The sequence below is a fragment of the Salminus brasiliensis genome, chromosome 19 (genome assembly GCF_030463535.1).
Source record: "Salminus brasiliensis chromosome 19, fSalBra1.hap2, whole genome shotgun sequence".
Classification (NCBI taxonomy): domain Eukaryota; kingdom Metazoa; phylum Chordata; class Actinopteri; order Characiformes; family Bryconidae; genus Salminus; species Salminus brasiliensis.
Window position 1 is genome coordinate 33,848,265 of NC_132896.1, and position 14,218 is coordinate 33,862,482.

The following is a 14,218-nucleotide window of genomic DNA, read 5'->3' on the forward strand; positions in this document are numbered from 1 at the left end:
CTATAGATTTTGGAGGAGCATTGCTGTGGGGATTTGGTTGATCACCACCCCACCTCATCCTCAACTCCCGGAGCCCCAGAGCTTGACACTACCACCACCATGCTTTACAGTTGGTGCAGTGTTCAGTGGGCTTGAATGCCTCACCATTAGTCCTCCGTCTTTTTATGTGTCACCTGAACATAAACATTCCTCTGGGAGACTTTATCTTTGTCCATGTGGTTCAGCTGCAAACTTTAGTTGAGGTGGATACGGTTGATTTTGGGGGCGGAGCTTCGGTCTAGACGTCAAATTCAGTTCAGTAACATGCGATTAGAATTGTAATGAAATATATCCCCTTCAACTGAGAAACAAATGTAAATGCTGATAACTGTGACTTCTGTGAGTGTGTGTGTGTGTGTGTGTGTGTGTGTGTATTGCATGTTTTTAGTATCTTATGCACAGTGAATATACAGCAGCTAACATGCAATGGACAGGGTCTATAAGGAATAACAATCGCTATACACTTTCTGTACTATTGTAGCTCTCTCTCTCTCTCTCTCTCTCTCTCTCTCTCTCTCTGTGCCCTGTAAGTGTTCCTCTCTTTATTGTTCTTACAGCGAGTTAGAGAGGAGAGGCAGTGGCTTAATGAAGTGTGGATGATGGACTCCGCCACATTTATCATTGACTTTGACTCCAGTTTATAGAGTCATGAATAATTTATTGTGTATGAATAAGGCTTTAGAATCTCACTGAGGCTTTTGGTGTATACGTGTGTGTGTGTGTGTGTGTGTGTGCAATATATTCCTCCTTGAAGCTTTCCTGGAATTCTGATTAAGCAGAGCAACTCTGAGTCTACTCCGTTGTCTTCAAACACAGTCTTACTAATGTTCCACCGCCTTGTTTTGACTGGTTTGGGGGGCTGGAGGTTCACGTCCACGTCCGTGACACACTTCCTATCACAGAGAAGATAATAAATGCTTTGAGGACGTGCCAAAAGTTGTACTTCCAAAGAAACTCTGCCTCTACTGGTCATTACAGTGAGATCAAGGGAAATCGAACGTCTGTGTACAGTATAAGTATTGGTCTGAACGCTGAAGCGGTTTCCGGGTTTATTGCGCTGTACTGAGCCGTTACTGTTCACTGATTACTGCAAACCCCTACCCTGCACTTCCACTCACTGGACACTTTATTGGAAACACCTACCCTGTATTTGGTCACTTGCCACTTTGTTAGAAACCCCTACCATGTGTTTCAACTCACTGGTCACGTTATTAGAAACACCCATCTTGTGCTTCCTCACTGGCCACTTCATTAGAAACACCTACCATGTGTTTCAACTCACTGGCCACTTTAATAGAAACTCCTACCTTGTGCTTCCTCACTGGCCACTTTATTAGAAACCCCTACCATGTGTTTCAACTCACTGGCCACTTTATTAGAAACCCCTACCATGTGTTTCAACTCACTGGCCACTTTATTAGAAACCCCTACCATGTGTTTCAACTCACTGGCCACTTTATTAGAAACACCTACCTTGTGCTTCCTCACTGGCCACTTTATTAGAAACACCTACCTTGTGCTTCCTCATTGGCCACTTTATTAGAAACCCCTACCATGTGTTTCAACTCACTGGCCACTTTATTAGAAACACCTAGCTTGTGCTTCCTTACTGGCCACTTTATTAGAAACCCCTACCTTGTACTTCTATGCACTGGCCACTTTATAAGAAACCCCTACGATGTGCTACAACTCACTGGCCACTTTATTTGATACACATTCCTTGTACTTCCCTACTGGCCACTTTATTAGAAACTCTTACATTGTGCTTCTTCACTGGCCACTTTATTAGAAACCTGTACCTTGTGCTTCCACTCACTGGCCACTTTATTGGAAACCCCCAACCTTGTGCTTCCACTCACTGGCCACTTTATTGGAAACACCTACCTTCTGCTTCCACTCAATCTCCATTTATTAGAAACATCAGCCTGTACCTCCTCACTGGCCACTTTATTAGAAACCCTTACCTTTATATGATATAGCTCACGTGCTCTGCAGGTACACACACACAGTATTATACACACTACAGCCTGATTTATTAAGTAGATGCATTCGGCTCAGTGTCTGTTTGGGGGGCACGGCTGCTCTGTGCCAGCCTACAGCTCTAACACTGGCCCTGAAATGAGAAGTAAGACGTTCAGTGTCACTCACAGCTCATAGAGGAGAGGTAGTGTGTGTGTGTGGGTGTGTGTGTGAAACAGCCTAGGGTTGTAGATGTCTGAGGAAAGCGCAGGGCTGGTATGTGTGTGACCGACTCGTGAACCCTCAGGAAAGGAGTGAAAGTGGTGGCATTAGAGGCGAGTCGATACCTGTACTGTCTCATTGAGTCGGACACAGCTCTGTTTAACATGCAGTCTGATCTGAGCGCTGTTTAATTAACCAGCGCCGGTCAATAGCAGCTTTAAGACGGTCACAGCTGAGTAAGGGCTAACAGTGTCTGCCTAAGTGTAGCTTGTAGGTAGCACACACACACACACACACACACACACACACATAGACATAGACACATTTAAACATCATCAATGCATCTTCTAAGTCTCTCTCTCTCTCTCTCTCTCTCTCTCTCTCCTTTCTTCTGTTTCTCTCTCTTCTCTCTCTCTCTCTCCTTTCTTCTGTTTCTCTCTCTTCTCTCTCTCTCTCTCTCTCTCTCTCTCTCTCTCTCTCTCTCTCCTTTCTTCTGTTTCTCTTTCTCCCCTACATCTCTTCTCTCTCTACCCTCTCTTACCTCACAAACTGTCTCTCTCCCTCTCTCTCTCCCTCTCCCTCTCTCTCTCCCTCTCTCTCTATATATATTTTTCCACTCCCACCTCTCTCTTCTCTCGCTCACTCTTTTCAAGTTCTCTCTCTCTCTCTCTCTCTCTCTCTCTCTTTTCGCTCTCGCTTTTTCTTCTCTTTTACTGACTCTTCCCTTCTCTCCACCTCTTTGTTTCTCTCTCTCTCTCTCTCTCTCTCTCTCTCTCTCTCCATTTCTCCACACCCCTCTCTCTCTCTTGCTAACTCTCTTCAAGTTTTCTCTTTCTTCTCTTTGTCTCTCTCCCCACTCTTTTACTCTCTCTTGCTCTTTCTCTCTCCTTCTCTACACTCTCTTGCCTCGCTCACTGTCTCTCTCTCTCTCTCTCTCCACCTTTATTTCTTCTCTCTCTCTCTCTCTCTCTCTCCCTCTCTCTCCCTCTCTCTGTGCGGGCCCATATTAAGCTCCACCAGTGGCCTCTCTGCTCTTTTTTGTCAGAGGATAAAGAAAAGGAACAAAAGCAGGAGACAAAAGCAAGGAGGAAATCAATTACATTTCAGCCACGGCTGCAGCTGCAAAGCCCCGGAGGCCGCCGGCGCCGCCGTCAACAACAAACTTCATTCATTAATGCAAAATTCAATCAGAGTCGCGCTCTCCTGAAAATACCAAATCAAAGCAATTCATTACATGTAAATAAAATATACTGATACTCTTAAAGGCTCTATTATGCTTTAATTTCGTCGCTGGTGAGACGCGTCCCCAAATGAGATGTTATGAGTGTAGAACACAGTTTCGTAAACAATTAGGCTTCGTCTCAAAGGAACGTGGGGAATAATCTTACGCTGTGAGCAGCGGCCGGCCCCCGCATTTCTGCGTCTCGCAACCCCTTATTAAAGCCATTATAATTGCACTGATTGTTTCATACACTGGGATATTACCCCCGGTCTCCCAAGACTTTTTCATTATGCGTCCCGAACAAAGCAGACATTGTCAAAGGAAAGGATCTCAGCCTCAGAGAAAGACCTCACTGCAACACACGGAAAGGTCACCTGAGGCATCGTCTCGTATCACATCGCCAAACACCTTTTACTCAGACATCAAGTGAACTCTGTGACTTTCAGCTGAACCTCGTGTTAAGGTACTGGTCAAAAGCTGCCTGCTTTTTCCACCTCTGCAATATCCCTCGCCATCAGCCCACGCTCACCATGAACAATCCTGAAACTCTGCTCCATGCTTTCAAGTCGTCCCATTTGCAAAGCTCATCTACTGCAACCCTCCGTGCATTTGTTCTGCTGTCAGAATAAACCACTCTATTCAGTAGACCCTTAAAAAAAGAAGTTCTCCAAGAAATTATTTGTTAAAAAAAAACAAGCAACTGGGATTTACAACATTAAAACCACCTAAAATAGCTCTGACCTAAGGCATGGACCCCACCATGGATGTCCTTAAGTCCTGTAAGTTGTTAGGACGGACCTTCATGAGCATCAATGATCAATGAGTCTCAGGTGCCCATGACCCTGTCGTTGGTTCACTGGTCGTCCATCCTTGGAGCACTTTCAGTAGGTACTGACCCCTGTGTAATGGAAAAAACACCCCACTAGACCTGCCTGATGTTTTGGAGATGTTTGGAGACCCAGCCATTGTCTAGAACCTCACAGTTTGGTTCTTGTCAAAGTGTCAAAGAGATTCTTAAGCTTGATCATTTTATCGCCACCTTCAAGAACTGACTGCCTCTTGACGGATGCCCTCAGACCCAGACAATCAATGTTCTTCACTTCATCTGCAAGTGGTTTTAATGTTATGGCTGACCTGAACACCGCTGTCTATTATTGATAATAGACAATATCTACAATCTGTTTCTCTGCCAGTTTTCCTAAACCCATCAGCCAATCAGACCTGTGCACTACAGTGATGTCACTGTGGATTTCACAGCTCTCGTGCTTTATTACTCTAGCGTAATTTCGGAGACCTCAGAAGTTTAAAGGCAGATTTACACAAGTAAATATTAGGACAAATTTCAAAAAGCCAGCCTTGATCTTACCACCACCTCCCTATCTTCTTGCCGTATTCCATCTTTGTTTCTAGTTTAATAAATGATCACATATTGTTGTAGTTAAATTACTTTTAAAACATGGTTAGAAGAATAATTACAGAAAACTACTGAGTTGAAACTGTGCGAGTTCAGCACACACACACACACACACACTTAGATCTTTCGCCAGAAACGATAGCGGGGTAATTTTCAGGTTAAGTGAAGCATTGCTAAGTGCCTGTCATTCCTAAACCACTGCTGTACAATCATAAACAGCAATAAACAACAATACAAACCCAAGCTTTTGCATTAAACTCTGAAGACACAGCCACACCTCGGCACTGCCGCTCGCCTCGGAGTACACTACTGTCCTGTACTGTTATCAAACAGGACGATCTCACAGCAGACCCCTTCCCGCTCGGTTCAGTTTTACTGCCGTTGTTGATTTCACTTTGCTGTGCATTTTTCCTGACATTTGATCCGAGGCAGCTCAGCCGCTTGCGACGTCGGCGTCTCTATCAATAGAAACGCTCTGGTATAGAAAATGTCACATCTGTAGTTCATTATGACTCCTACTCATGACTTCGGCTGTGGCTGAAACACATGGTCGCTGTCCAAGGTGCTGACGAGGAGCGTGACTAAAAGAAAACACAGCCTGTGCAGGCAGGTGTGGTTGCTTGTCGCTGCTCTGGCTCTGGCGGGGACCAAGGGCTAAAACAGCCCATGTTCGCAGCATATGGTCCCATGGTTAGTATTTTATCGGTAATTTGCTGGATGATTAGTATTAACTTAGCAAAGTGTCGACAGCTACAGAGGTCCTCCTTTTTTTTTTTTCATGGTGTGGCAAACTGGGGTGCTTCCGGGGCACCGCTCTGGGGGGATTAGACTTTTCCCATGTCTACACTCTAAAGGAAGCTCAGTGAAGGCCAGTCAAGGCCTTATTTTTAAGGTACACACCCAGCGAACAGGGTTCTAGACAGTGCTGATGCAAACGGGTTCTTGATATTACAGCATAATGTGGAGCCTTTTTGTTGTGCCTTCACTGAACAACCACGTTTGATCAGGTAAAGCTTTCAGATGGTTAAAGAACCTTGGAAGAACCCTCTTTTTAAAGAGTGTATGAGAAGGTAAGAGAGAGAGAGAGAGAGAGAGATTAAGTAACTGTAAGCTTCTCTTTGGCATATTCTTAAACGCTTCCTTTTTCTTCTACAAAGTGTCTTCTTAATTACTCACCTACTTAATTACTCAAGTTTTATAGCAGAGAAGCTCTCTCTCTCTCTCTCTCTCTTTTACTCGCTCTCCTAAAGTTAACCTATTCCGGAGCAAGATAAGCAGATATTATTGTAACAAATTAAATGAGACGTTATTAAGAACCTGAACCAATTACAGAAGGTGTCATTAAACCCTGTTTATCTTAATGATGGACCTAATGACTCCCCCTACACACATACTCTCTCTCTCTCTCCTGCCCCTCTCTCTCTCTCTCTCTCAGAGCTGCAACTATGCACTCCCTCCATCCCTCCCTCTCGTTCTCATCATCGCCTCTTTCTCCATCCTTGGCGCGGGATTATTAGAGAAATTGCCGGCATCACAGACCATCTCATGTTTGCGCTGAATGTCCTTTGAAGCCTCCCCCATTTTTTCTTCTTCGTCCTCCTGCTTCTTCTTTTTGCTGTGAGGGACTGAAGTGGAACTGGCTGGTTTTTGATCATTCGGATGACACGTTAGGCCCTGCTCTGCTTTGATGAAGTTGCCGGGCATGGTGGGCGAGGTGGTTCAAAAATGGCCCGACGAGTGGAGAATGTCACGGGTGAGATGAGTGCTGACCTCCGTGCCACAAAGGAAGAAACAGGGAGACGGAGCAGACGAGGCAAGGCGAGTTGTGACCGGTCAGTCTGTCAAGTCAGAGCTGAATTAACCTCTTTATGCAGGCCCCCTAGTGGTGGAGGACATCTCCGAGTGGCTCAGTGATCTAATGTGCTACCACTATGCCCGGAGGTCGCGAGTTTGCCATCAGCAGCCAGAGTCAGAGAGAGCACAATTTGACATGCTCTCTCCAGCTGAGGTGATTAGAGAGCAATGTTGGCTGGCACAGCCATCTGTTAGCTGCTGTTGCTGCGGTGGAGCCGGGGACCCGGCGCTGTTCGCCATTCAGCCATAACATTAAGATCACAGGCAGCTTTCATAAGTAGGTGAAAAACATTGATTGTCTTCATCCACTGTTCTTCAACTCATCTGAAGGTATTAAAGCAGGAACAGTCGCCAAGCATACGAATCTCAAACACTTGGACAAGAATCAAACGGTGATGTTCTAGACGATTGGGTCATTCGACAGGGATTTTGGGCCACATGCAAGACTCCAAAAAACTCACTCCAACAAATGTGGACCACCCACCCACCCTACGGCAGACCTGGTCCCAGCTCACAACTGCTAATGTCATGGTGTTACAATTACCACTGGACACCTTCAGAGGTCTTGTGGAGTCGGTGCTTTGACAGGCCAGATCTATTTTGGTGGCACAAAGGGGGACCTAAGCCAAATTAGCCAAGTGGTTTTTAATATATGGCTACATTTGTATCTCCAAAATGTCAAAACACCCATTTTCTTTGTTGTCATATCGGAGCATTGCCATTGGTCCATTCTTCATGAACTTCAGATATAATGTAAAGAACAACAGTTTTTAAGAGCAGAATGCTTTTAGGGACTTCAGGACAGTCCATCAGTGATAGTATGCTGCTCTAGCAAAGACAGTTTGAAGCTTTTCATGTTCCTGGTTTCTTGTTTGTTCAGTAAAAGCCACTGAGAAGGTTATTACATGGTTATTACAGGAAATATTGATGTAAATATACTCTTGTACGTTGTAATTCCACAGCTCTAGGGTGGCCCTACTGTCTAACTGCTGCTCATTAAGTGTGAGGAGGTCATAAGTTCAGAAGAGGTCATTACTTCAGAAGATCTTTCCTTTGACTACTTTCAGTAGGTACTGACCACTGCGGACCCACCTGATGTTCTGGAGATGTTCTGACCCAGTCGTCTAGAACAACAGTTTTTAAGAGCAGAATGCTTCTAGGGACTTCAGGACAGTCCATCAGTGATCGTATGCTGCTCTAGCAAAGACAGTTTGAAGCTTTTCGTGTTTCTGGTTTCTTGTTTGTTCAGTAAAAGCCACGAGAAGGTTATTACAGGGTAATTACAGGAAATATTGATGTTTTGGTCCAGACAGAATTGATGCCAACAAGATATTATGAAGCTACTAATTACAGAAAGCAAACTAAACAAGGAGGAGACTGGGGGGAAAAAGCTGAAGAATGGGTTAATTAGAGAGCCCAGCCTCCTGAGTGTGTATGTGTGTGTGTGTGTGTGTGTGTGTGTGTGTTGAGGAGGCCATCATCTACTCCGTGGCTGTGCACTCGTCGCTCTTTGAAATTTCCTCCCCACCACAGGCCACATTTAGCTCTCTCTTTAGCAACTGAGGGGAAAGGCATTACAGCCCCAGCCGTCTGTAAACAAGCCTGGCTGGCTGTTTACGCCCGTCACAGCTAAGGACCTGTTGTAATAGTTTTTTCATGGTCATTTCACACAATCAAATTATGCCAAGAGAAAGCGGCGAGGGAGGGAAAGAGATGAAGGAGGGTGAAAAAATAAAAAGAACCTCAGCTAAAAAAAAATAAGAGAGGCAAGAAAAAGTGGGGGGCGATGGTGGGGGATGGGGAATAACAATGTTTTTGTCTGTGTGCTTTTTTAATCCAAATAAATAAATAAACAAATAAATAAATAAATGTGTGCCTGATGAATTGCATTGTGAACTTCCTTTCTCTCTTCGGAATGTAGCGATTCCCTTTTTTTTCCCAGAGGCGAAATTGCTGTGAAATTGAAGGCAGAAGGGCTGGAGTGACCTGCAAAGGCAGCCGGGAGATGAGAGGCGGAAACTCGCCGAGATTTCTTTCCCCCTTACATTTCCAAGTCCACGGGTGCGGCCTCAGAGGAGGAGGATGAGGAGGAGGAGGAGGAGGCTGGAAACCGAAGAGCCGCTCATCTAACTGATATGGATTCAGAGAAAATAGATTTTGTGTAGATGCCAGATGTGAAGGTCTACTACATTTTAGTGTAACACACACACACACACACACACACACACAAACACATCCCTGCTGTCATACACTGTACAAAACGAAAGTCAGACCAACTTAACATGATACGGTAGGTTCAAATCCCAGGTCATGCTGCTTGCCATCAGCAGACGGAGTCAGAGAGAGCACAACTGGCCCTGCTCTCTCAGGGGTGGGTTGATGGCACGTCCTCCTCATATCACCCCCAATGTGTGATGTTGGCTGTTAGCTGTAGTATCGGAGCTGGACACCTAAGAGGAGGTGGCTGGGTTCAAATGTGTAGGAGGAGACATGTGCTAGCCTTCACCATCCGAGTGTTAGAGGCATTGCTAGCAAAAGGGGGCAATCCCCCCTGATTACATTGTAGGAGGCCTTCTCAGACTCTATGGAGATGATGAGTCCCTTGATAAGCAGGCAGTTAGACAGTTGTACCACTCTAGCCGTGTGCATTTCTGTGTCTGACAAAGAAGGTAATATACTCTTGTACCTTGTAATTCCACAGCTCTAGGTGGCCCTACTGTCTAACTGCTGCTCATTAAGTGTGAGGAGGTCATAAGTCCAGAAGAGGTCAGTACTTCAGAAGATCTTTCCTTTGACTACTTTCGGTAGGTACTGACCACTGCAGACCCACCTGATGTTCTGGAGATGTTCTGACCCAGTCGTCTAGAACATCACAGTGTGGTTCTTGTCAAAGCATCTCAGATTCTTATGCTTGCCCTTTTTTCTCGACTCAATTTCAACAGAAACCTGCTTAATTAATACACATTGCCTTATTTCCCTCTTGTCCTATAAAGAGATACAAGGTTTTCTTCCAACGGTATACAGTATTATAAGATCTTCTCTGGAGACCCTCATTTTTACAGATATTTTATGTCTGTCTGTGAATCATTGTGTTAATTATGGGGCTAGGTCCTACATCAGACAGCCCTCCATGCACTAGTATAGCATAGTGGAAGTGTGAGCTTTAATTTATCCCCCAGTGCATTGGCCTGCCTGAGCTCTTTCCTCTAAAGTTCACACCATCCGGACCCCGCACCTCCTCCACAAGTCTGTAAATTACTCCACTATCTCCCAGTCACACTCTTTATCTCCTAACCGCCGCTAACGTAGCGCTTGTTAATGGCCGGATCCATAAAAGCGTCCATACAATGCCACCGGAGTGCCGCGCTGAAGGTTATTTCATTGAAAATGTTTGTCTAAGGGCGATCTGACCTAGACCAATTGAAAGCTAGCTGCTTTATTTGCCCTCTTGTCGCTCCTTTTATCCTTTACAAAGGTTAAGTGCCGTCTTTCTCACTAGAGACTCCGCTGTATAATATTTGCCAGTCCTGTGCTGGCCTGGCTCTCAAAGACTCACTACACACTGCACTCTACAAGCTATGTGTGTGTGTGGGAAGGAAACACATGAACAGAACGAGCTTTCTTTAGCTCAGGAACTTCAGGAACCAAGTGGAAAGTGCGACTCAATGCCAAATCATTCACTTTACCTACTGTTTATGTGGCCTTCAGAAACTACTCCTGTTCTTTAACTATGTTGCGGGTGCACTCAAGCACTTTTGGGAAACCTTGAGAACTTTTTTTTCTTAAAATCCCAAAAGAAGATTAAAATTTGAGTTTAGAAAAAAAAAAAAATCAATATAGTCTTGCTTATGTGTTTTTTGACTCTATGTAAAATGCTGGTATTCGGTTGGGAACGCTAATAAGGGCCTTCTTTACAACAATAAGCTCAATAAAGTCATTATGCTGGTATTTAGACTTAGCCAGCATGGTAGCAGTACCATTATTTCATTGTTTTGATTGGTAATAAATGACATTAGATCCTGAAACTCAATGAATAATCATTCAATCAGGACTTGGAGGTACTCTATACAGACAAAAAGTATTGGGACACCTTCTCATTTAGCGTTTCTGAAATCAAGGGTATTAAAAAGAGCTGATCCTGCTGTTGTTGGAGTAACTGTCTCTACTGTCCAGGGAAGAAGAAGGCTTTTTCAAGAGTGTTAGTGAGGTCGGGATGTTGGATGATGATCACCTTATCCACAACTCCCCAACTCATCCCAAAGTCTTGTATGGAGCTCCACCATCATTCCAGGAAACACAGTTCTTCCACTGCTCCAAAGCTCAATGCTGGGGGGCTTTATATGTTTGATAAGGCTAGACAACTGGGGCAGAACATCTCCAGAACATCAGGCAGGCCTACTAAAAGTGCTTCAAGAAAGGACAACTTGGGTCATTGGCACTTAAGGCTTATCAAAATGATCAATGGAGGCCCCACCTCACAACTTAGAGGACTTAAAGGATCTGCTGTGTCTCGGGTTCAGATACTACCGGACATCTTCTTGTGACGAGTTCTTGTGGGGTCGACGCCTCTAGTGGTCAGATCTGTTGTGGCAGCAGCAGGGGAACCTGCTCAATATTGGGAATGTTAATTGGATGCTGTACATTAGCTGTACTTGTGGCTCAAGTGCAAAACTACAGAAGAGAACTTCAGACATCGAACCGTTTGGCTGACTGATTAAGGAAAATTGAGCAAATGAGATTTATGTCCTTATTTCTTTAAGTTTCAGTATACATTCCAAGGCCATCCAACGGTTTTAGCTTCAGACAGAAGGTCATAAATCTGGAAGTGCTGCCTGTCATCGCCGTTCTCATTCGCCACGAGCGATAAAAAGGCCCCTGGCGTCTGATTGGTTGGTTTGATGTGTAGGAATGAATCAATCCAGGTTAGTAAACCCAAACACACACACACACACACATACACACCCACACCAACACAAACAGCAACGCACACCCACCACATGCCTGAATTACCCTAATGGAATATGAAATCAGATGGAGCTTATTTAAAGCGATATGATGAATGGGGCTCTGAAGCTCTTTGAAGCGGAAGAGAACGTGAGTGATTGGGTTGCAGTCCTTAACAAAGAGCACAGTTGAGTTCGGTGGGGTTAAATTATAGAAGGCTATTTGGGAAACAAGCGACGATGTTATATATTTCCTTCCACGCCCACCTTCTTAACTCAAAGGGAATAAGTGGACAGAATCAACTTTGCAGACATCCATCAAACGAAATGAGTTTTTGCGGAAAGGCGAGAACCGAGCCCTGCACTCCAATGAAACCTGCACTCGTGCTCAGCATTCGAGCAGCCTGATGTTTCTTTGAACCTCACACTATGTACGGGTGTGTTCCTCCCCATTTTTGATAAAGGTTTTAATGCAGCCAGCGGGAACAAAGGAATAGATTAATTTCTTCATTTGTTGTTTAAAGAGAGAGCGTGACAGGTCACGGCGTCGAGCGCACGCCTTGATAACCCTCGGTAATTACAGCAGGCGTTAAGTCTCCCCCTCAGGCCACGATCATTAGCAGAAAATGACCTTTGAAGCTTCACACTGCCAGTCATTAACTGCAGTGGAAAACTCGAGCGGCGATCTGAAATTCTTCTCACAGACTCTCCGAGTTGGAAGGAAAAAAAATCCCTACTTCAGATGTTCCGAGAACAAGTTTCAGGGCTTAGAACAGCCCAGGGTTTATCTGCAGTATATCAAGTGTTTTGAGAGGATGGCATTTGCAGCCAGAGCCCAGGTTCAGAAGCATAGACTCGCCGGAAATGCCACTCGGGCCAGCGCGAGGGGATTTACATCATGTTGGACGGAGGGGGAAATTTCATAAACGGGTTCACGAGCAAGATCCCCAAACACAAACACCCTCTGCTCGAACCCCCTCCGTTATTGGAAATTAAAAAACCCTGCTACTAGCCCTCACACTGGAGAGGCCTCCATTGGTATGTTATTAAACGTAGAAGACAAAATGAACGTATGCCTGCTGGGCTGGTCTGGGCCTTTGGAGCCTTCTGACCTTCTGTGGCCAGCAGAATTGCAGGGCAATCAGAACGTATCCCTGGAAAGACAAGAAAACCACACAGTGTCAAAAAACACAGGTATTTTAGTAAATGGTTGGTGCAAATTGTTCCACAGTGCAGCAGCACATCCACCTTGGTGAACCTCTTTAGACCTCTCTTTAGAGCAGGTATTAAGAAAAGCACTGACTCCAAGGGCTCCGAGTGGCTCGGCGGTCTACTGTGCTGCCACTGTGGGTCGTGGGAGAGCACACTTGGCCGGGTAGATGGCACTCTCTCTCTCTCCTCATCATTCCTAAAGCCATGTAGGCCGGCACAGGCGTCTGCTAGCTGGTGTGGTGGAGCTGGGGACCCAGTACTTTTCCTCGGAGCGTATCGGCGGCTGTTCGTAGAGAGAGGTGGTGGCTGGCTTTGCATGTATTGGAGGAGTGTGGAGGAGTCCTTATCCTCCAAGCGTCGGGAGCAATGCTAGTGCTAGGGGAGCTATGATGGGTGGGTTAATTGGCAGTACCAAATTGGGAGAAAAGGGTCAAAATTGTATATATATATATATATATATATATATATATATATATATACAATGACCAATGACTCGTACAGCTACAAGCATCCAGAGTGTTAAAAGCACACAAGGCTCAGACCTTGCCATTTAAAATATGTGAAATATTTCCCGAATGACATACACCGATTTCCTATTCCGGTGACCTTTAATTAGCACATCATAGACATCACAAACATGTGGACTTGTCATTTGATCCGAACGATTAATCAAACTAATTTAATCTTTTGAGCGGATCAAAGACAGATGCTGAGGCTTATGGGGAAAAGGTGAGAGAAGAAGCAAGCTGCAGGACAAAGCCAGCTGTCAATCATGAGTGGAGTGTACTCCACAACTGCTTATTGCATACTCACTGTGCACTGCCTCAAAGCTGATGTGCCTTCAATCTTCAGGGGTTCTTTAGAAAAGGCTGTGGTTCAGTATACAGTAGAACTGTCCTTTGGTTCACTATTGAATAACTCTCAGTACTGGACCCCAGCCAGCATGCTCGTCCCAGTCCCATCACAGACCCTGGTGGGCATCCATATGTGTGAACAACATAGAACCATTGGACTTTCTAGTTCCCAGTTGGGCTACCCATACAGGCCCCACATGGACAAGTTATCTGTTAGCTATCTTTTGCTTAGAGCATACACCAATTAGCCATAACATTAGTACCACTGACAAGTGAAGTGAAAAACATTGATTATCTTCATCTACAGTGGCAGATCTTCATCTGACCGTTTTTCACTATGGGTCAGAATCTCCAAGACATCAGGCAGGCATGCAGTGGTCAGTATCTACCCAGTGCTCTGAGGAAGGACAACCAGTGAACTGGCCTTATTGATGCTCATGTAGGTCCCACCTCACAAGGATCTGCTGATAACGTAAGTCTTGGTGCCAGATACCACAGC